Source organism: Colobus angolensis, unplaced genomic scaffold (assembly GCF_000951035.1).
Source record: "Colobus angolensis palliatus isolate OR3802 unplaced genomic scaffold, Cang.pa_1.0 Scaffold51, whole genome shotgun sequence".
NCBI classification, from domain to species: domain Eukaryota; kingdom Metazoa; phylum Chordata; class Mammalia; order Primates; family Cercopithecidae; genus Colobus; species Colobus angolensis.
In genome coordinates, this window is record NW_012118599.1 from 10,535,276 (window position 1) to 10,557,539 (window position 22,264).

The following is a 22,264-nucleotide window of genomic DNA, read 5'->3' on the forward strand; positions in this document are numbered from 1 at the left end:
AAAAAAAAAAAAAAAAAAAAAAAAAAAAAAGATGTTAAAATTATTTTTCAAAAGAATTCAGAATTTTTTGAATGATAATTAATGCATATACTGTTTCGAAAGCCAAGTTGCCATCAACAGCTATTAAGCTAATCTTTTTTTACATTGACCTCTCTACCTTCTGAGGCCTGGCCTTAGCCTCCTCCTCTTGAAGGCTCCCTGAGCACTCAGCCATCAACCCCTCTTCTGACCCTGAAGTGCTCAAATTTGGACCTTGGCATCTGCTCCTCTGTGACGTTAGTTACCTTTTTATAGCTGAGTGTTCTGCTTCTCAGAGTAGTTGTAAGCCAAATACCCAGGAGATATGAGGAGACTGCCTGACCAACAGGAGGTTATGGCTGGTGCCAGGTTAAAGGATTTCAAACAAAAAATTGAAACAGAGAGCATAGGGGTTGGCATCATATGGTAGGGACTTGATGGACTTAATGAAAGTGGAGGATTTACTATTTCATTAAGTCCAGGCACTGGATGGTTCAGAACACAGGTCTGAAACCCAGCTGCCTGGCTGTATGGAATCACCCTCTGCCTCGGTTTTCTCATATGTAAAGTGGGAATAATTACCCTGTTCATGTCAAAGAGTTGATGTTAGAATTACAACAAATTAATACATGTACAGCACCTAGAGTAGCACTTGGCACCCAATACATGTTAGCTCTTATTATAAGAATAGCATGTTTCTTTTCTCGTTGTAAAAGTAATTCAGAAGGTTTAGAAAACAGATACAAGGAAAAAGAAGGAATTAAAAATATCCCAAATTCTCAATGCTCAGATATAAAGTCCTCAGTTATAATCACTGTTAATATTCTGATTTTCTTGAATTTGATTTTCTCTCTCCCTCTCCTCCTCTCTGTGTGTATTTATATATATTTAATTCCTTTTATCAAAAAACATATAATACCATAGAGAACTTTACAGCTTGTCTTTTGTACTTAACAATATGGTAAGCATTTTTTCACATAATTATTTGTATGAACACTTACAAATGTTCTAGTATTACTTGGAAAAGAACTAAACCAATAAGGGCAGATTTGGCAGTTTGAAGTTTAAATGTCTTTCAAATGTGTCCATAAAGAGAATGAAAACATGAAAAAATGTAATTTTCTATTCTAAATATTCAAGCAGTAAAATTAGAAAATGTCAAGAGATTGTGTATTGAGCTTTTAAAGTACTAAAAATAGTGTTAACAACATTGAGAAATCTGGCCCTGTTCTCCTTTTAGGAGGAATTTGGTTACTTAATTTTATAAAATAAAGTATTAAATTATTTTCCCTCATTTTTAATTTCATGTGTATTTATAGAAAAAGAAATTGTTGTACTTTATCCAGAGAGCAGAAAAGATTTTGAGCTCATGCATTGAATACGTTTATAAATTTAGTCACGATCTGACCAAAGCGCTTGGGTTCCTCCAGCTATTTGGGAGACTCCAGCACCTCGCCAGGTGAGACAGAGAACCCTCCATAGAGGAAGTTCTTCCCAGGACTGTCTGCTGGGGGAGGAAAGCATGATGCGGTGCAGGTGAGCCTTTGGAGGAGGTGGCAGCTGGAGCACCAGTGGTATGGATTTGGGCTCCTCCCACAGCCCAGGAGTCAGGTGCATAGGGCCCAATCCTGTCACCTGACTAATTCTGTAACCTCAGACAAGTCATTAACCTCTGGGTGCATCACTTTCCTCCTAATTGTGCCTCCCTCATAGAGTTCTAGTGAACTATATTAGACTACACATAAGATGCTCAGACAGGGCCTGGCCTACACAGAGTATACACTCCATAAAGAGCATATATATATATATATATATGTATATATGTGTGTGTGTGTATATATATATATGTATATATGTGTATATATATAGTGGGTGATATTATACATAACATTAAAATGTAATAGAAATATCAAAAGTTGATGAAATCAGCTTTTTACATTCTGATCCATAAATTTAATGAATTTATATTTTGGTGACGTAAGCTATTTTGTATGGAGACAGTGTCTAACACTGTGTGCCTCTCTCCCATATTTTCATGATACAACTATCAGAATATTTTTATTTGTCCAGTGCTTCTGCAGAAAAATTGCTTAGACTTAGAGGGGGTGTTGGCAGGGGCCTATCACATTTGATTCACTTCCTTATGTTGGAAGGAGAATGCATTGGTAATGTGTCAGGGAGCTTTGAGATCTGTCCTCGTTCAAGGACAAACTACTTGGCTACAGGACCCAGAACTGTAAAAATAAAAGATTCGAAGATATAGGTTTAAATCAAATCTGAATTCTGATCACCGAAGCAAATACCTAATGCTGTCTAAACCTGGGGACTATTGTTTTCTTGGCAGTATGGCTACTATAAACCCTGGCTTAACAGAATGTGAGTTCCTGAGCTCTTTCCCTACAGGAGTGTTGAGAGCATTTCCACGCTTCCACACAAACATCACTAATGTTCCTTGCACTTACGTGGATTTCTGAAAAACACTCTGAGTTTGGCCTTACCACAGAAGATGACTTTGGGGAGAGTGAGGCAGAGTAACCATTGGCAATCATGCTTCATGTCTCCGTGAAGGTTGACCGGTGTTGACCTTTCCTGGCAGCATCCCAGTGGTCTGCATTTGGATAGTTGTCAGTATCCTGAACCCAGTTAAAGGAAGAGAGAAGCCCAGGTTTTGGAGGGCACATTGAGGTTTATCTGACCTAAACATCCACCTGAAACAGGCTGCCATACAGTCTCTGCCCAAAGATTTCTCATAAAGTAGAACTTTCCCATGCACAAGGTAAACCCCTATTCGCTATTGCATGAATAGTATTATTAAATCCCTCTTTTATGTGAAAGTGGGGTCTCCTTTCATGTTGCTCTCACTGGTATTTTCTGCCTTTGTACATTGACATTGGGTAAATGGATGCTGTCTTGACCACATTTCATATTTCCCAGTGCTGAAGGTAGCTGTCACATGTTTCTGGTTTTTCTAAAGAAGTCCAAGTTAAAAATGTCCATTTTCTCTAATTGTTCCTCATATAACTTGACTTCTAGACTCCTTCTATCTTGGTTTCCCAGCAGCAAACACTTTCTAGTTTATTATTTTCTCCAATAAAATGTGGCTTATGTTCCAGCAGAGGCCTGGACCATGCGGAGCACTGAGGCCATTGCTTCCAGTGATTTGTTGGGGTTTTGTTTTGTTTTGTTTTCTAGCTGCTGTGTCATGATCTTGGCTCACATTGAGCCTGCCTTCAATAAAACCCCTGGATCTTTTCACAGGACTCCTGCCAAGCCACAGCTCCTCCCTCGATATTTGTGGAATTGATAGTTTAAAAAACAACATTCACATTTTTTCATATTATAAAAGCAATACACAGTAATTGTAGGAAATTTAGAAAATGTAGTTAAGTAAATATTTTTAAAAATCAGCAATAATCCCACTATTCAGAGAGGCCTGCAGCTGATACTCTGGTGATTATCAGGGGTAGCAAACTCAGATACCAGCAGGGTCCAGGCAAATGTGATAGATGCATGAAGAAGGTTGGGAGTGAGACACTAGGGCATAAGCAGACCAGTTGCCATTTTAAAATGCCAGTCATTATTCAGCTCCTGGCTACCAATTGCTGTCTAGGAGTAAGGGCTCTAAAAAGCCTGAAACAGAAAATCTAAATGTTTTCAAGAGGCATTGTAAATGTAGAATTTTATAAGAAATCTCCTTATTAAGTATTAGCATCACATTTATGTTGACCAATGAATTTACATCTTTAGACCTTCTTGGGTCCTTGAGCTGCTAGCAGTGTGGCCCCTCTGGTGTATATCCTTTCATTTTGCATTCTTTCTTCTCTCCATCTCTCAGAAAAAAAAAAAAAAAAAAAGGGCTTATTCTCCATTATATAACAACTGGCAGTGATGTGTGATCATGTGAGTTAACCCTAGATATCTTTGCATAGCTGACCACTCCTTTTTGGCTTCCCTCTCATTGTCCCTAATATCCACACAGAGTCATTTCTTTCCTATTTTCCGCATAGCCTTCTCATTTCCACTGCAGAGTTTGTGCTGGGTTAGATCCCTGCCTGAGCTTCACTCCATGTTCACATCTATCACTCCATGATTTGGCCCCAAACGCCGCCTCTCTTTACTGTGCTCCTCATTCTCAGGCTGCAAAAAAGATAAGCCTTTGGAGTCCAAATGACCCATGTTCAAACCCAGCTCTGCACTTTAATAAGCAGTATAACCCTGTGGAAAATTGCTTTGACCTCTCCAAAACCTAGTTTTCACAGCCACAATGTTGGAAATAATAATGCTTACCTTGAAAAAGTAGTTTAGAGGATTAATAATACTGTATATAAAGTATCAGGAAATTGCAGCTGTTATAATAATATTATACTTGGTTTTAATCATCTATGAGTGTCTATAACTGTTCTCCCCAACTTGATTAGGAAATAATGGCCACCTTAAAATATTCATTGAGCAAATGAATAAATTCAAAAATGATTAAATGAAGAAATGGAAAAGCACAAGCAGGCTGGAAGATCCAAGTTATTCTTAAAGACAGAGATATAGGGAAGTACTCCAAACCAAGAAAGGAAGAAAAGCACTCACACTGGGGAACTGTTTCTTTCCTAACTGACCCTGACTTTTTATGTTACAGAGAAATGCTGGCATTAGAACAAGTGCCTCCTCAGACTAATATTGATTTTAATCATTAATTACTAAACAGCTTGTGTACTCTGTGATTTTTCCAATATGTGGGAAACAGACTTCTCAACTCAGCCTTCTTGGAAGTGTTTCATCACACTAGAGACGTGTCCCTAACTTATCCAGTGGCCGACCTTTCCCTGAACACCTAAAAATACATACATTGCAGTGCCAGCTTCTGGACAGATGTTCACCTCACCCTGCTCATTGGAAGCTCCACCTAAGCCTTGTTGCCAGGAAATGCCACAAGGCCTCTGGGGCTGCTTTGTAGGCTCAACAGGTATGTTTTAAGTAAATGGTTGGCCAAAAAATATTCATTGGAAGGAGATAAAAAATCTCTTATTCACCCTCTCCCTCACTCTCTGCACTTTACTAGCTGAATAATCCTGTGAAAAATTAGTTGAATATTTTTGAAACGTAGTTCCTCATCCATAAAACTGGGATAATAATAACTATTTCTCACTCTCAGTATTAGTTAGGTTGCCTTTGGCTGTAAGTAAAAGAAATCCTGACTAAAAGTAGCTTAAACAATAAGGACATTTATAATCTTAAATAACAAGATGTCTAAAAGTAGACGATTCCGAAGCCCGTTGATGTGTGGGCCCCAAGGCAGCCTCTCTGTCGTTCTCCTGGTTCCTGTCATGGTCGTACGATGGCGGTCATCACATCCCCTCGTGACAGCATGACTTTTAACACAGGAACCAAAGGGCTCTCCTGTGCGTTTTTTTGCTGTTGTTTAACTTAAGGAGAAAAAGCTTCCCTAGAAACCACCAGAAGATTTCTTTTTAAGTTCCATTGGCCAGACATCAACCACATACCCACGCCTAAACTGGGACAGAAGGAATAATTATGATTGGTTCATACCAGTCGTGGGCCATCCCCCGGGGCTGGAAGAAAGCATTAGGCTCCCTTCCCTGAGCACCTTGCATCCTTACATCTGAACAAAATGGGATGTTGAGCATCCAGGGAAAAGAGGAAATGATTGTTAAATAATAGCTAATAGTGATCACTATAATTTATTGCTGGGTAGCCATGTGCCAAGCTCTGTCTTAGAGACTTTTTGTATGTGAACACCTCATAATGCATCTCTATGACTTAAGAGCTGGCATTCACATTTTACAGACAGGGAAACAGAGCCTTGATAGGTTAAATCAATTTCCCAATGTCACACAGGTAGCAAGCTGGCAAGTAGAAGGGCCGGGCTTTAAAGCCAGGCAGATGGTTTCCAAATCCTACGCAATGAAGCCTCAATCTATGCTAGCCTCCCCTGTAAGGGTCTACCACTCCCTCCACTGGGCAAAGATAACCCTGAACCATCCAAAATAAGGTCTTAGATGTGAAGTGAGTACATGAAGACTGGGTAAGCGCTTAGGTTGCCAGGGCAACAATATGGTTACCCACCTAGTAGATAGTTTCTACTGACAACATTGATAATACATCCTGCTTATTGTAGGCCAGGGATCCTTGTGACCTATCTCAATCAATCATTATAACAACCAGCAAGTTCAATATTCTTCCCCTTAGGCTAAAATAGAAAATGAGGCTCAACTAACTTGCCTGAGGAGGTAAGAACCTAGATTTGAACTCAGTTTTGCTTGATTCCAAGGTCCATGCTGTTTGTTCCTGCACCCTTCAGCTTATTAAAACATTTAATAAATGAATAAAGTTTACATCTACATCAGCCAGGAATCAGTCCTCCAACATGCAGGGAATTCCCCCACTGAAATATCAACCAAGAAGAGTAACTCCCCCAGGATGCAGGAATTATGAAGCTGTGATTCATTAATAATTAACCAACAGATTTAATCATGAAGAAAAATAATATTTATGTAGCTGGTCCTTCCTATAAAGCTGTGGAGAGTTTGTTTCTACTTCTGTTAAGACATTTATTATATCTTTACAGTTTATTGTGAATTCATTGGTGTCCTGATCTCACTTTGAGATGGTAAGCTCCCTGAAGACAAACCATTTTTTCCCTTCTCTCTTGATCTTTTCATGCTGTCTAGCACAACCTAGTAGTTGCTCTATGCTCAAGAACTACATGTGACATATTTTTAAATAACATTTTTATTTTGCTATATTTTGGATTTACTGAAAAGTTGTAAAGATTGTACAGAGAGTTGGTATACACTCTCTAGTGTTTTCTTAGTTGTCACACAACCTTCATATATTTGTCAAGACGAACAAGTTGACATTGTTTCTAAATTAACTGAACTACAGAGTTTCATCAGATGTCATTAATTTTTCCACTAATGCCCTTTTCTGTTCTAAGATCCAATCTAGGATACCACAATACACAGTATGTGTAGCATTTTACTTTGAAGACAGTTTATTACTTTAACTGTCTAAATGTGGTAAGAAAGGAATCATATATATATATATATATATATATATATAGAGAGAGAGAGAGAGAGAGAGAGATTTTATTTATAATAATAACATTAAAAATAGCCAGGATTTACTAAGTTCTTACTATGCACCAGACACAATTCTAAGAAGTTTATGTTTATTACGCCATTTCTTTCCTTACAAATACTCTATGAGGCAGGTACTATGTAGCTCCGTTTTATGCATAGGAAACTAAAGCAGGCAACCTTCATGTCCCTTAGCTTGTAGGAGCCGTGATTCAAAACCAGTCAGACCCTCACATGCCCTATCTAAATGCAATATTTTAGAATCAGCTGCAAAGATGTGAAAGGAGTATTAGGTGGCTTAAAAAAATTTTTTTAACTAGTGTGTTATGGTGAAAGGTAAGGCTGGAATAGTTGCTGTTCTTTTCAGACTTATTTTTCAGGGCTTCTGTTTTTCCGTTCACCTCCTACAAATGGAGAAAGGGCAGTATGCAGAGGCTGTAAGACTTTTGCTAAAAGAGAACTGAAGGTCCTAACACCTCATCTCAAACTTCTTCCGGTCTCATGTACTAGAGTGTCACATCTAAGCCTGGGATATAAATGATAAATGAATGTGGTTGATCATCATTTTCCCCCTTGCTAAACCTCACCCAAGTGCTCTCACACTGAAAGAGCAGAGGTGTTGAAAGAAAGAATGGAGGAGAACTGGCAGAGCACCATGGTGAGGCTCAAAGGGCAGGCTGGCATCTCCCTGGCACAGAATGTTCCCAGTTACAGCTACTTGAGCTCCATTTAATTTACAATGGGGAGACTAATAAAATATTAGCAATGAACAACAAATCCCAAAAATGCTCAGAGCTAAACTATTGTCCTTTGAACTCACAATTTTTCTCTTTCCTCTTACTATTCAACACAATGTTTGAGAGAACCACTTTTCATTTGAAAATTCCTGTTGTAGGCATAGAGATTTATTATCATAGGTTTATAGTTATGGTTAGTGGCTAATAAATTACTGCATAAACAGGCCCTCATATTTTTTTATTAAGTATGGTAGCAGGGCCAAGAGTTAAAAGGAGAATGAGAGGCTGCAAAAATAGCTCATCACGAGATCTTTCCATCCATTCATTACTCATTCAACAAAAAAATGCTGTGTCCCTGTACGTGCCCAGCACTAAGTCATGTTCTCTATGTAGAAGGGAAGCTATATATGAGACTAAATCATCAGTCTAGGGTTATAGTTCCTATTTAAGAAATATCTATGTACATGGCTTTACAAATTGCCCATCACTACCCATAAGTGGTACTTAAACTAATTCTACAGCTTGCAGACAGCAATACATGAAATGGAACAGAGTAATGTTGAAAATATCTGGTCCATCACACACATTAAATCAAAATATTCTTTCATGAAACTTTCATTTCAGTAACATATAGGTTGTATGTGTGTGAGAGAGACAGAGAGAAGGAGAGAGAAAAACAGGAATATATTTCTTACCATTGATTTTAGTCAAATAAGTTTCAATGGCACTGTTCAGTTGGGAAACAAATGTGGAAGTGGGAAATTCCTCCTGAAGTGGGAGGAGGAAGACAGGAAGAGTCTCCATGATGCTTGAGTTGAGTCTTGAATAATAGTTTTTACCAGGTGGATTATATGATGAAGGATGTGCTAAACTAACAACAGCAGAATGGGAAATGCACAGGAAGGCCCAAAAACTTGTGATATTATGAGCACTACAAGTTCTGCCTTTCTCCTGATATTTGAGAGCTATGGAGCTTATGCACTGTCAGACGACCAGAGAGAATTACTACCTTGTGTGTGCCTGAGAGCAGAACTTCTCAAATTTAATGTGCACTCGAATCACCTGGGGATGTTGTTAAACTGTGCAATCTGATTCAGGAGGTCTGGGATAGGTCCTGACACTGCATTCTAACAAGTTCCCAGGTGATGTTGATGCTGCTTATCCAGGCACTATGCCTTGAGAATCAAGGCCTGTTCTTAGAGAACGAGAAAGCATTGTTTCCAGTGTTCTGATTTTATTCCAGGACTATATATGATCCCTGTGATCTGCCTAGATGAAGGCAGCCTTCTGGTGTGTGGGAATGCAGGGAGTTGCAGAACCAGGTAAAATGCTGTCTAACAGTCATTGAATACTACCATCTGGCAGGTGCTGTTTTAGGTCCATTATGGGTAGGTTCTTATTAGAAAATATAACAAGCTGAAAGGTAGGCACTATTATTATTGCCATTTTATATATAAGGAAATTCAGTAACTTCCTTGAGGTCATAGGATGTGGTAGAGCAAGAATTGGAATCCCAGGCTCTTACCAGTATAGTTATCCTTTGCTGTTTGAGTGGTTGGAACTGAAAGTGCACTCAGTTCTGTCTTTCTTGGCAGGGCCATTTTCCCGTTGTCTTTTTAGGTTTTTCTTCTACAAACGGCAGTATAAGCACTTATGAAACAAAGTGGAAATAGCATGTACTTCACTAGGTTGTCTTAAGGGTTAATATAAATAGTGCATATAAAGCACTCAGGTTACTGTCTGACAGCAGGAGGCCTATAAAACACTGTTATTTAGATTACGTTGTTGGTTATGAGACCAGAAACGTCAGAAGTTTTAGAGCCAGACTTCCTTCTTCTCCCCACCCCAAACAATTCCCTAATCTTCTTATACAGTTGTCTAGGAAAATGTCACGGCTTGGGGAATTTTTGTTGTGTATTATTTGGGATAATTTTTTCTTTTGTATTGTTTGTTTGGGATTGGCTTTTGGATTGTGTTAAGGGAGTGGAAGCAGAAGTTTCTTTTCTTATCCCGGCAGAAAACTGTATCCCATTAAAGATATATGGCAGCAGAAACTAATCGCACCTTCTTGAAAGGTCCTAATGCCAACTCCAGAACATCCTCAGCACATCACAAAAACATACTAGATTACTAGCTGAAATGGAGTACCTGGGCTTACATTCTATCAGATATTATGAATCCCAAACCATTAGTGGTTGCCAGTAGCCACATTCCATCACTTCTTTTCCTCTAGAAAATATTGCCTTTAGGTTGGTGGGGGGTCCTATCAAAGAAACAATACATTTTGCTCTCAGATAAATTCAAGTCTATGATGGTACATGTCAAGATTAAATATATTGATTACTTTGAAAGGTTTCCTTCTGAGATAACTTCAAAATATTTTACATTCTTTTATTCTTTTCCTTTGTTTTCCTTCCATATCAAAATTTGGACAAATTATTATCACTATTTTGCTACATCAATCCTTAACTTGCTGTGTGCTGACAAATGTCTAATTGAGCACAAGGCATAAAATCATTGAGCATTGCCCGAGTGAAGTTTGGCTGTGGAAAGTAAGAATGGAATGAAATAACATTTAATTTAATAAGGATGAAACGAAACTGTAACCTACCAACCTTCGTTCTTCTTGATGTATCTGTGGGCCCGAGATGAGGTTTCAGTGTTTCTTTGCCAAGTGTGGAAAAATTTGGAGAATAACTGACTAGCAATCTTCTCACCAAGGAGTAGGGAGAACTATTTTTATTGAATTCTAGAATATTAAATTTAGAAAAAAACTCTTGTAGATTATATGAATCACTTATCTTCCCCAGTATTTTACAAATGAGAAAACTGAGGCCCAGATAATTTAGCCCATTGTCACACAGCTAATCAATTGATGGCCAAGGAAAATGAGACATTTGGGTCTCTTTTCCACTTTATCAGCAGCAATTTTATTTATGCCATTTATTCTATGTTTATCCCTATATTATTATACTAGATATACTAGGGAAGGTGGTTACAGTTGCTCTAAAATTGAAACTACAGATGGTGTAATGTTTCCAAAATTCAGGTAAGAAGATATCAGAGGTTAGGGTATAGCATTCCGGGTGATCTATTCCTGAAATGTGGACCTCTGAGCTGCAAGTCTGGGGCAGCTCTTGAATGCACAATTAAAAGGAGGAAAGGTTTCATTGGAACACAAGCAGTCTTCTTGGAGGGGCAACTTTCTCTTTCTATCACATGACACACACATAAGTAGCCATTTGTGTGTGTGTGTGTGTGTGTGTGTGTTAGGGGAGGGAGGAGAACTAAGGCAAGTCCCTGTTGCTGGCACAGCCCAGCTTCACCAAGAAGTCACAGTGCTCCCATCTTCCCCAGTTCCAAGTTGGGTGGGACCTAGTCACATTTCCCATGGATGTCCCCGTGTAGGCCATCTGAAATGCTATTTCAGAGACAGAGTGTTCTAAATCAGGTTTTGTGTTTTGGCAGAGCACTGGAACCCTCTTTTCTAATATTACTTCTGTGGGAAAGTGTTTTCTGAGCTCCAAACAACTCAACTTACAAATGCATTTTTGGAATATGACCCATTTATATGCTGAGGACTGCCTGTTCCGGGGGGAAAACAACTTCCCATGTACAGCTTGGTGGAACCAACTGCAGGCATTTCTTATGTTGATATTATTCAAAGAATATTATACAATGTGCCTGAAATCTGAAGCACATTCAAGCTTTCTTCCGGGTAGGGTTGGTTACTAGGTAAGCAGCTCTCCTATGAGGTAGAATTTAAGGATGAGATGAGTCCCTCCTTCCCCATTGATGCCCTCAGCTTGGTCTTACCAAGCTCTCTGAAATCGCCAAACCAAGTAATGTGGTTTGGGAGGCTTAGAATGTTGTCTAAGAATGTTATCTCTCTATAAGTATTTTCCACACTATGAACTAGAAAAAAAACTTATTTATGTACATTTTTTTTTTACTTCATAGACTGTGAGAAGAATATTAAAAACAAAATACACCCCACCCATCTTTTTGTTTGTTTTTGTTATTTTTCTCCTTTTGGGCAAACCAAGTAATTAATGCCAAGTAAGTGCCAATTAAGGTGGGAGTTTTATGTGTGCTGAATCAGTATGTTGGGCACAACTTTTTCTTAAACCCAGGTTCTTATTTCTGTTTTGACTATTAAAAATACAGATTCACAGGTCCTACTCCTAAAGACTTTCAGGGAAGTGAGAGATAGGATTTTGTAACCTGTATATTTTAAACCTCTCAAGAAAAATTAGTAAAGTCGCTTCTGAGGCAAGATATAATATTTACTGATTCACTAATCAATTAATTTAATTATTCCTTCTTTCTTTATATACCAAAATGTGTTTATTGCAATGTAGGTACTGGGTGCCAGGCATAGAAAGACAGGAAAAGCACATGCATAGTAAGAGAAGAAAGTGATGTGGGAGCTACTGATATTTTTTGGTGAAATTTGGGAGACTGGCATCACAAAAGTCTTCACAGAAGCATTTCTTTATTCACGAGGTAACAGCTGAGTCAGAGAACGTCTAAATTATTAAGCTAGATAGCTTGATTCAAAGCTCAGCTCTACCACTTCCGAACTTAGAACCACTGTCAAGTTGCTTAGCTTTCTGTGTCTCAGTTTTCTCATCTGTAAAATGGGGCAATCTTAGTACCTACCTCAGAGAGCTGCCATGAAGATTAAATGTGCTGATGTAGCTCAGGTGCTTAGAAAAGTGACCTCAAGCTTCGGCACGCATCAGAATCTCCTGGGACTCTTGTTAATTAACATACGTTTCTGGGTCACCACCCCGAGTTTCTGATTCAATAGATATAGGGTGGAACTGAGAATTTGCATTTCTAAAAATTTCCCAGGCAGAGGGGAATATCGGTGCATGGCATGGAAGTGAAAGCAGGGGACAGAAGACAGAGAAACTGACAGAGAGACAGGATGGACCATGGCCACCAGACTGTAAAGAGCCTTGTCCCATTTAAGTGTAGATGTTATCTGAGAGTAACCAGAGATCCTATTATCAGCCATTAGCACCTTCGCTGAAATTAAGTTATCAGAGTATTCTGTCAATGTGTCAAACCCTGGAGAAATCTGACTCATGCCTCAATTTTGATGGCCCCAATAGATCAGTGTTTCTTCTTTGGAAAATCAACCCACACCACTGAGTCACAGGCACCTGCAGGTGCTCAGTTGTCCAGACCCCTGTGGTGGGACCTGTGGATTGGATCCATGATCACACCTGAAATTGCCTATCAGCATCTGCATACTCATCTTCTCCAATCCCCAAATGCACATTGCTTTTATTTGCAGACTTTAAAAAATACAGCATCGGGAGGCTTAGAATGTTGTCTAAGAATGTTATCTCTCTATAAGTATTTTCGACACTATGAACTAGAAAAAAAACTTATTTACGTACATTTTTTTACTCCAGAAACTGTCAGAAGAATATTAAAAACAAAACACATCCCACTCATCTTTTTGTTTCTTTTGTTATTTTTCTCCTTTCGGGCAAACCAAGTAATTAATGAGTTTTAAGTTTAACAGATTATTCCTGAATTGCAGTTCATTGTGCATGCCTGTGTCTGTGTAAGAAATGCAGATAACTTAGCTGCCCTGTGGCTGTTTTCATGCATCTCATTCTACCAGCACTTTGTACAACTTTACACACTCCAGACACACCAAACCCAAGGAAGGTCCAATATGGGCGGCAGTGGCTTTCATCCTGGGGCCACTATGAAGGCAGGTTTGACTACTTGGGGCATGACGTGCGGTAACAAAGGAAAAAGAGAAATCAGGGACAGGCAGTTTTCCTCTGGCATCTGAACAATAATATGGATGTGTCATGATAAAAGGAACAGGGAGAGTCACAAGGAGGAGAACTGCTCTTACTGTTACATCAAAATTGAAGAAGTAGGAGGAGGCTGGAGGTGGAGAGAAATCACATAATAGGAGAAAGTACTTTGGTGGGTAGAATTTATAGACAGAAAGCCCACTGACTGTGGCATCACTCCCAATAATAGTTTTAGCCTTACTTCATCCTGCCTGCCTTATAGATAAGATTTATTAACATACTTAGCAAAGAATTACCCCTGCTTTCTACAGCATCTAATCCAGAGCAAAGCACTGCTTCCTCGAACTCTCCCAAAAATCATTTAAGTTCAAATCCTGTAAGTCCTTTCTAACATCCTCTTCCTGTGTGATACCCCACTAGCTCCAAGGTGTGTGTTTACTCTCATTACAATGAGCAATAAACCCAAATTACTCAACAGCAGGTGTTTTCTTGATGGCCTTTGGCTGGAGGATATTGACAGTAGAAATTCTTGAGCTATTAGAGACAGACTCAGTCATTTTGACCTTATTTTTTCAATGAGTATGTGGGTTATTTTCCCATTCCCACCTCCCCCAGCCCACGAAAGTCTTTAGAGCAATTGAGAGCAACCCAAACTTGTCCATAGGATCACTCACTGTGTTCCCCGACTCAGCGAGCTCTCCTCACCCCTCTACTCTGCTCTGAATGCTACTAAGAAAAACTAAAACAAATTAACTTGAATGTTTTGAGAAGTGCTTCTTCCCTCCTTTTCAATTTCACAACTTGACATGAAATATTGTAAACCTAGAATAAATACACATGACAGCCTCTACTTTCAGACTAGAAATCTGGACTGCTCTAGTTTATTTTCATTTTAAACCCAGCCCATTTTTATTTTTTCCACTGTAAGGCGTAGAACTGCTGCATTAAAAATGTATCTTTTTTCATATAACATTACAACACATCTAAATCTATAAGGAATATTCTGAAGTGTAGATATGCTACATGGTACTTTTCCAGTAGTAAATGTGGGCCAGTTTGATGCAGGAAAAAAGAACAGCTACTTGATTGAAACTCACAAGACTGGGGGGTTTTCAGTCTGAGTTTTCCACGAACCATCACTTTGACCTTGGAAAAGCCATGTTTTCTAAGCCTAAATTATCTATCACCCATTAAACATTTATTGAAAACCTGCTCTACGCATGATATTAGGATAAGTTGCTAGCTCTATTCCTTAAGTAGTTTGCAAATAATATAATGTGACATGTATTGCATAGAAGCATGTTTTTAAAAGTACTACAGGAGCACTGAAAAGGAAGGCTTAATTCACTTGTCATGGTCACTAAAAATGGCTGTATGTTTTTATACACAGGACAACCTATGGTCTCAAACCAGGCTACTTAGGGTCCACTCTGACTCAACTTACCAGGGCTGGGCAATCTATTTGCATCTTGGTTTCCTGATCTGTAAAGTGGAAATAATAATTGTACCTATCTCATCAGGAATTATGAGGATTATGTTAATTTATATGTACAAACTGCAGAGAACAGTGATTCAGCAACCACTCAAAAAGCATGTTTAATGTTGTTGTGATTATTTCTAGTTATAGTGCTAGATAATCTGTACATTTCCTCACAAATTCAAACTTTATAATTTTTCCTAGTGTGGAAGCAAATAATCTAAAGTCATTTCTTGGAATATCTGAGTATGGATCTTTGGAAAATATGAAATCTTTCAAGGATCATAAGTGACTTTTAATAAAGCCTACACTTGGTGAATTGAATTTTTCTCTAAGTCAAGAACAACGAAGCAGGCAAACCTACAAGGGATATATTTCACTCAAAATTCTAAGCTCTGTAAGAGCAAGCATGTTGTCTTATTCATTGCTATATCCCTAGCACCTATAGCAGTACCTAACACATAGTGGATTAGTGGATTCTCAGCAAATACTTGTTCAATGAATAAATGAATGTTTGGCACATAAAGACAAGTACTGCTTTATTTTTTTTATTTTTTATTTTTATTTTTTTACAGAGTCTCTCTCTGTTGCCCAGGCTGGAGTGCAATGGCGCTATCTCAGCTCACTGCAGCCTCCGCCTCCCGGGTTCAAGTGATTCTACTGCCTCAGCCTCCCAAGTAGCTGGGATTACGAGCACGTGCCACCATGCCCAGCTAATTTTTGTATTTTTAGTAGAGATGGGGTTTCACCATGTTGGCCTGGATTGTCTCCATCTCTTGACATCATGATCCGCGCACCTCGGCCTCCCAAAGAGCTGGGATTACAGGCGTGAGCCACTGCGCCCAGCCGACGCGTACGTATTTTAATTCTCTTCAGTTACTTGAATTATGTATAAAGAATTCTAATTTAATAGAGTGATAATTCTTGACCTATTTTCCCCCATAGACCTAAGATATATGATGTTCTTATATTAATAATGTCAATTACAAAAGCATTTCGATCCAACTCAGAGCAGAAGGGAAAAGGAAAAGAAATATGGATTCCATGGAAGCACATTAGAATCACAGGAGGAAATATGTATTGTGGGACAGTCCCCAGATTCTGACTGTTCAAAGTGAGCATGACCTTTGTGTGTCCTTTGACAATCACTGACAATGATGGAGGTCTCAAGTAGTGGTCCCCGGGCTCTAACCTCATTCAGTTTTATCACTGACTTAAATAAGGGTGTAGACAGCATACTTAGAAAATTTGCCAATGACACAAATCTGGATGGGATAACAGATACTTAACATACTGAAGGCAAAAATTAAGCTCTGAATGATCTCAGCTTGTGAAATTATAGGATCATTCTAACAAGAATGTTTTGTTTAAAAATTCTACTCTGCAGATAGAGAATATGAGGTAAGTATTGGGAGAGGTCTATTGTGCAGCAAAGTATTTAAAAGACTGAGGGATTATAGTTGAAAGTAAATTCAACATGAATCAACTGAGTGATCTGACAGCAAAATAACTATATAGGCACTTAAGAGGAATTAATGGAAATAGTATTCAGGAGAATGGATGTGATGGATCCATTTTACCCTCCTCTGATCACATACACATTCGTTTATTTATTTATTTATTTATTTATTTTGAGACAAGATCTTGCTTTGTTACCCAGGCTGGAGTGCAGTGCCATGATCTTGGCTCACTGCAGCCTCAACCTCCTGGGCTCAAGTGATCCTCTCACCTCGGCATCCCAAGTAACTAGGACTAGAGGCACACATCACCATGCCTGACTAATTTTTGTATTTTTGTAAAGACATGGTTTTGCCATGTTGCTTAGACTGGTCTTGAACTCCTGAGCTCAAGTGATCTGCCCACCTCAGCCTTCTAAAGTGCTGGATTACAGGTGTGGGTCACCATCCCTGGCCCTATTATTTGCTTAAAGTCTCTTCTCTCATCTCTTTTCTCTTCTTTCTCTTGCAGGAAGACAGCATTATATGGGTTGGGCAGGGGAGAGGAGGTCATCAGAGAAAGGATGGTACAGTAGGAGTCGAGGCTTGTACAAAGACGGTGTCTGAGTAGGGCACTCGCCCAAAAAAGATTGGAAAAATAAATTTATTGAGGATGATAGGAACCATGTTTTTCCATTGTTAGAGAGAAGAGGTATACGTTGGAAAAGGAGAAAAACGAGAATAAACCCTATGGTGTTGGATTGGAATTGCGGGATTGTTGCAAACTCATGATTTTCGATATATAAAAGTAGACATAGAAATAAAGAAGTAAATTTATATACATACATATGTATAAAATGTGTATGAAAGGGAAAAGATAACTCACAGAATGAGAGAAAATATTTGTAAATCATATATTTGAGGAGTTAATATCCAAAATTCTTAAAGGACTCTTACAACCCTACACAAAAAGACAGACCAATTAAAACATGAGCAAAAGCCAAAAAAATTAAATACTTAAGCATAAATTCAATAAAATATTTACAATATCTCTATGAGTGAAGCTACAAAGCTCTAATAAAAGGAATCAGAGAGGAACTAAATAAATGGAGGGATATTCCATATTTATGTACAGGAAGACTCAGTGTGGTCGATATGTCAGTTATTCCCACCTTGATCTGTAGATTAAATGGCATCCCAGTCTAAACTGCATTATTTTCTGTATGTTGACAAAATGATGCTAGAGTTTATATGGGAAGGCAAAAGATCTAGAGTAGTCAACAAAAAATATTGAAGGAGAAGAACAATGTCAGAGGACCAAACCAACTTGACTTTCAGATTTATCGTAAAGCTATGGTAATCAAGATAGTGTGGTCTGAGTGAAAGGACAAACAAATACATCAGTGGAACAGAATACAGAGCTCAGAAATAGACCCACACAAATACATAGTTAACTTATCTTTGATGAAGGTCCAAACATGATTCAACAGAGAAGAGATAATCTTTTCAATATATAGTGCTGGAACAAGAGGATACCCACATGAAAGAAAAAAAGAGATTCTAGGCACAGACCTTATAACCTTCACAAAAATTAACTCACAATAGATAATAGACCTAGATGTAAAATTCTAAACCATAAACCTCCTAGAAGATAACATGGAAGAAAATCTAGATAACCTTGGGTTTGGTGATAGCTTTTTAGAAACAGTGCAAAAGGTAAAATCTATAAAAAATTGATAAGCTGGACTTTATTAAAAAGAAAAGCAGGCCAAGCGTGGTGGCTTATGCCTGTAATCCCAGCACTTTGGGAGGCCAAGTTGGGCAGATCACAAGGTCAGGAGTTTGAGACCAGCCTGGCCAATATGGTGAAACACTGTTATTACTAAAAATACAAAAAAATAGCCGGGCATGGTGGTGGGCACCTGTAGTCCCAACTACTCGGGAGGCTAAGGCAGAAGAATTGCTTGAACCCAGGAGGCAGAGGTTGCAGAGAGTCGAGATCGCGCCACTGCACTCCAGCCTGGGTGACAGAGAGAGACTCCATTTCAAAAAAATAATAAATAAATAAATAAAAATTGCTCTGCAAAAGACACTGTCAAAAGAATGAGAAGACAAATACCAGCCAGGAGAAAATATTTATAAAAGACATATCTAACAAAGAACTCTTATTCAAAATACAAAAATAACTCTTAACAGTAGAAAACAAGAAAAACAACGATAAGAAAATAATCCGATTTTAAAAATGGGCAAAAGATCTGAACTGACGCCTCACCAAAGAAGATGGCAAATAAGGCATTGCAAATGGCTTTAAGCATATAAATTTGACAAATGGCAAATAAGCATATAAAAATTCTCAACATCATGTCAATAGGCAGCTACAAATCAAAATAATGAGATGCCCATTAGAATGGTGAAAATCCCAAACACTGTCAACACCAAATGCTGGTGAGGATGTGGAGTAACAGGAAATCTCATTCCTTGCTGGTGGCAGTGCAAAATGGTATGGCCCCTTCAGCAGAGTTTGTCAGTTTCTTACAAAATTAAACCTACTATATGATCTGTCAATCACACTCCTTGATATTTACCCAAACAAGTTAAAAGCTTACATTCACACAACTACTTGCACATGAACACTTAGAGCAACTTTTTAATAATTGTCAAAACTTGGAAGCAATCAAGTTGTCCTCCAACAGGTGAATGAACAAATAAACTGTGGTATATCCAGACAATGAAATATTATTCAGTGCTAGAAAGAAATGAGTTATTTGAGCTATGAAAAGACAGGGAAACTTACATGCATATTAAGCGAAAGAAGCTAACCTGAAATGACATTCACCTATATGACATTCTGGAAAAGGCAAAACTATGGGGACAATTAGAAATTCAGTGGTTGCCAGAGCTTAGTGGGGAGGATGGGATGAATAGGCAGAGCACAGAGGATGTTTAGGGCAGTGAAGCTATTCTGTGTGAAACTATAATGGTGGATTTAGGTCATTATACTCTTGTTCAAACTCAAAAAAGTACACCACCAAGAGTGAATCTGTAAACTATGGACTTTGGTTGATAATTTTGTGTTCATGTAGCTGTATTCATTGTATTACTCCTGTGTCGGACTTTGATAGTCAGGGAGACTATGCATATGTGGGGGCAGGCAGTATATATGAGCTTTCTCTTCTTTCTGCTCAACTTTTCTGTGAACCTAAAAGTTTATATTTATAATGTCATGTACAACCATTGAGAGGCAGCCTAGTGGGGACTCCAAAGCCAGGTTGTCTAGGTGTGAATTCAGCTTTCCACTTGTTAGCTTCAGCAAGTCATTTATTTAATCTTTCTGTGTTTTCTTTACTATAGGCTAATTATAGTACCTATCTAATAGAGTTGCCATGAAAGTGAAATGAATTAATGTATAAAAATTCATTGGTATGGAGTGTGGCATACACTAAATGCTCAATAAATGTTAGCAAACCAAAATTCTAATCTTATTTACCACCATTCTTAACATTAGCTACACTTTAGCCTCACTCCTTCTGCTCTCCAAAATCCTCTTCAAACTCAGACCTCATCCCATAAACTCCTTTTCTCTCTGTATTTTCTTCTTGCCATTAACATTTGTTTTGCTAGTAACATTTTGTTCTTCTCAAGGTGAACAAAAAGAGGCTATTTGATCACTTTTCATTTTTGTCCCTCATTGATTATGCTTCATTCTTCACACAAGCTGACAAACACAGAATTTCTCTTAGCAGTAGAAGCAGGAATATGTGGCTGTGAGAACTCAGAAAAAGCATCTAGAAGAGTAACAATATCTATATTTGGTGTTAGGAAAATGGCCATGTTGATTTTGGTAACAACTAACATATGTTGAGTATCACCCTGTGCCAGGCACTGTGCTTAGGTGTTTTACATATATTACCTCATTTAGTTCTCACCTTAAAACCTGTGTTTTTCCAACTTTTCAAAATTTCTACAATGAACATATTGCTTCTATAAGCTGAAAATTTTATTTGTAAATGTATATTCACGAACTAATAAATAGGCCCTGTTAAGATGAACGTCATCAGTTTGGCGAAGATTCTAGGAAGTACTCCCTAATAAGTGAGATTTTGTTTAAAGGGTTGGGGTTGCTTTACTTGGAAAGAAAGGGGATCCTGGAGTGCATTAGACGTGCTAGCTATTTTTACATATTTTAAAGATAGTTAGAAGAGGAATTTGACTTGGTTTCTTTGACTTCAAAAAGTAAGCGAGAACTGATTATTCAAGGGAGGCAAATTTTTGCTCAACTTAAGAATGCCCTTTCAGACAATTCTATCCCAAACGGCAATTATCTAAATCAACGACTATTTACAGATTTATGCATCCAGGGGAAGGCTGGACGAGGGGAGGCCTAAGGTCATTTTCAATTCTGAAATTGTGTTTATATTAATGCAGATTAATCAGAGAGAAGAGCCAATGTCTGCCTTTTTTTGTTGGAAAAAAAAAAAAACCGTGATTCTATGTCAACTTTGGAAAAAAACAACGTAGTGTCTGGGTAAGTGAAGAATGATTGTGAAGCTTATGGACTGCTTCAGTGCAATCGTAATATTGTTATCAGAAAATCAAAAGGCATAAAAAGCAAAAAGAAAACGGCTTATTTATGTAGCAATTAGAAAGATGACAGAACACAAATCTGATTTAAATGTTATAGACTCCCTCCCTCAGGTTGATCTGCATACCCCCTTCCTCTAATTTCCCGCACTCTCCCTATTACGATTTTTTGCATAATTCACATTCTCTTGCCATGAGACTCAGTCCTGTTCCTATCTGTGTCACCCGTAAGCCACAGGCTTCCTCGCCCATTTGAACTGCTTTATTCCGTAAAGCAGAGACTTCTACTGGGGTTAACTTTGTTGAGCAACAGATCTACCCTAGATTCCCCTTCACCTTCAGCCCCGTTTGCTGTAGGATACCAACCTCCCACTCACTGTGTCACAGCTCTCACACAATAGAAGTCCTTGAAGCCCCAGCCCTTCTGTCCTCAGGTCTGATGGCTGCAAATCCAGGCAAAGCTGTGAAGCCCGCGCAGGGCACCTTCAGCGGCCTGGGCTGGGCCCGGCGCAGGACTCCAGCCAGAGGGCGCCAGCGCCCACCAAGTGCAGAAGCCCGGGGAAACCAACCAGGGGCTCCCCGACATTTCCTCAGTTAGCCAGAGTCGGGGGCTCAGACATCTGGTAAGAAGAGTCTTTCTCCCAGTACTCCCCAACTACAGTTTGCTTCTCTGCCCATTTCTTCTGGGCTGTCGCTGCCCCCTCACCCTCAGCTTAGTATGGGACCCCGAGGAGCCTCTCCCGGCTAAGGCCGGGACTCCTGCGGCCAGGCTCCCACGTCAGGTCCCCGGAGGCTCCTGCGCCTTCCCGGGCACCTGAACTGGAAAGGAGGGGGTGCGGGGCTGAGGGCAGGGTGAGAGCCCCGGAGGTGCGGTGGGTGGGGGACCGGGGAGGGCACCGGGTCAGGAGGGAGGAGATGAGAGGAGGCCAGACAGGGGCTTTCGGTTTCCCTGGGTCTGATTGGAGGTTGGCCCGATGAGTCGGAGCTGGGGACGCGCCCATCTCCGCCGGCCCCTGCTAGAGCCTCCGGCTCAGCCCCTCCCTGGAGCCGCTTTGTCCCGGGTGACGGCGGCGGAGGTTGCGGGGAGGAGCGGGCAGCGCGCAGAGACCCACCGACCCACGGCCGCAAAGAGCGGGAG

General features: G+C 39.3%; 1 protein-coding gene and 1 long non-coding RNA gene across 2 annotated transcripts in view; one reads left to right on the forward strand and one right to left on the reverse strand.

Annotated features, from left to right (window-relative positions):
* The window catches only part of LOC105524870, a 40,490-nt gene extending 18,922 nt beyond the window's left edge, over nt 1-21,568 (reverse strand). The window contains exon 1 of the long non-coding RNA XR_001003822.1: nt 21,493-21,568. This is a non-coding gene — a long non-coding RNA (uncharacterized LOC105524870). The remainder of the gene's footprint in view (nt 1-21,492) is intronic.
* Nucleotides 21,553-22,264, forward strand: part of RCAN2 (regulator of calcineurin 2) — a 254,779-nt gene continuing 254,067 nt past the window's right edge. Inside the window, exon 1 of the mRNA XM_011960294.1 lies at nt 21,553-21,749. The gene's annotated coding sequence lies outside the window, so the exon portion shown is untranslated. The remainder of the gene's footprint in view (nt 21,750-22,264) is intronic.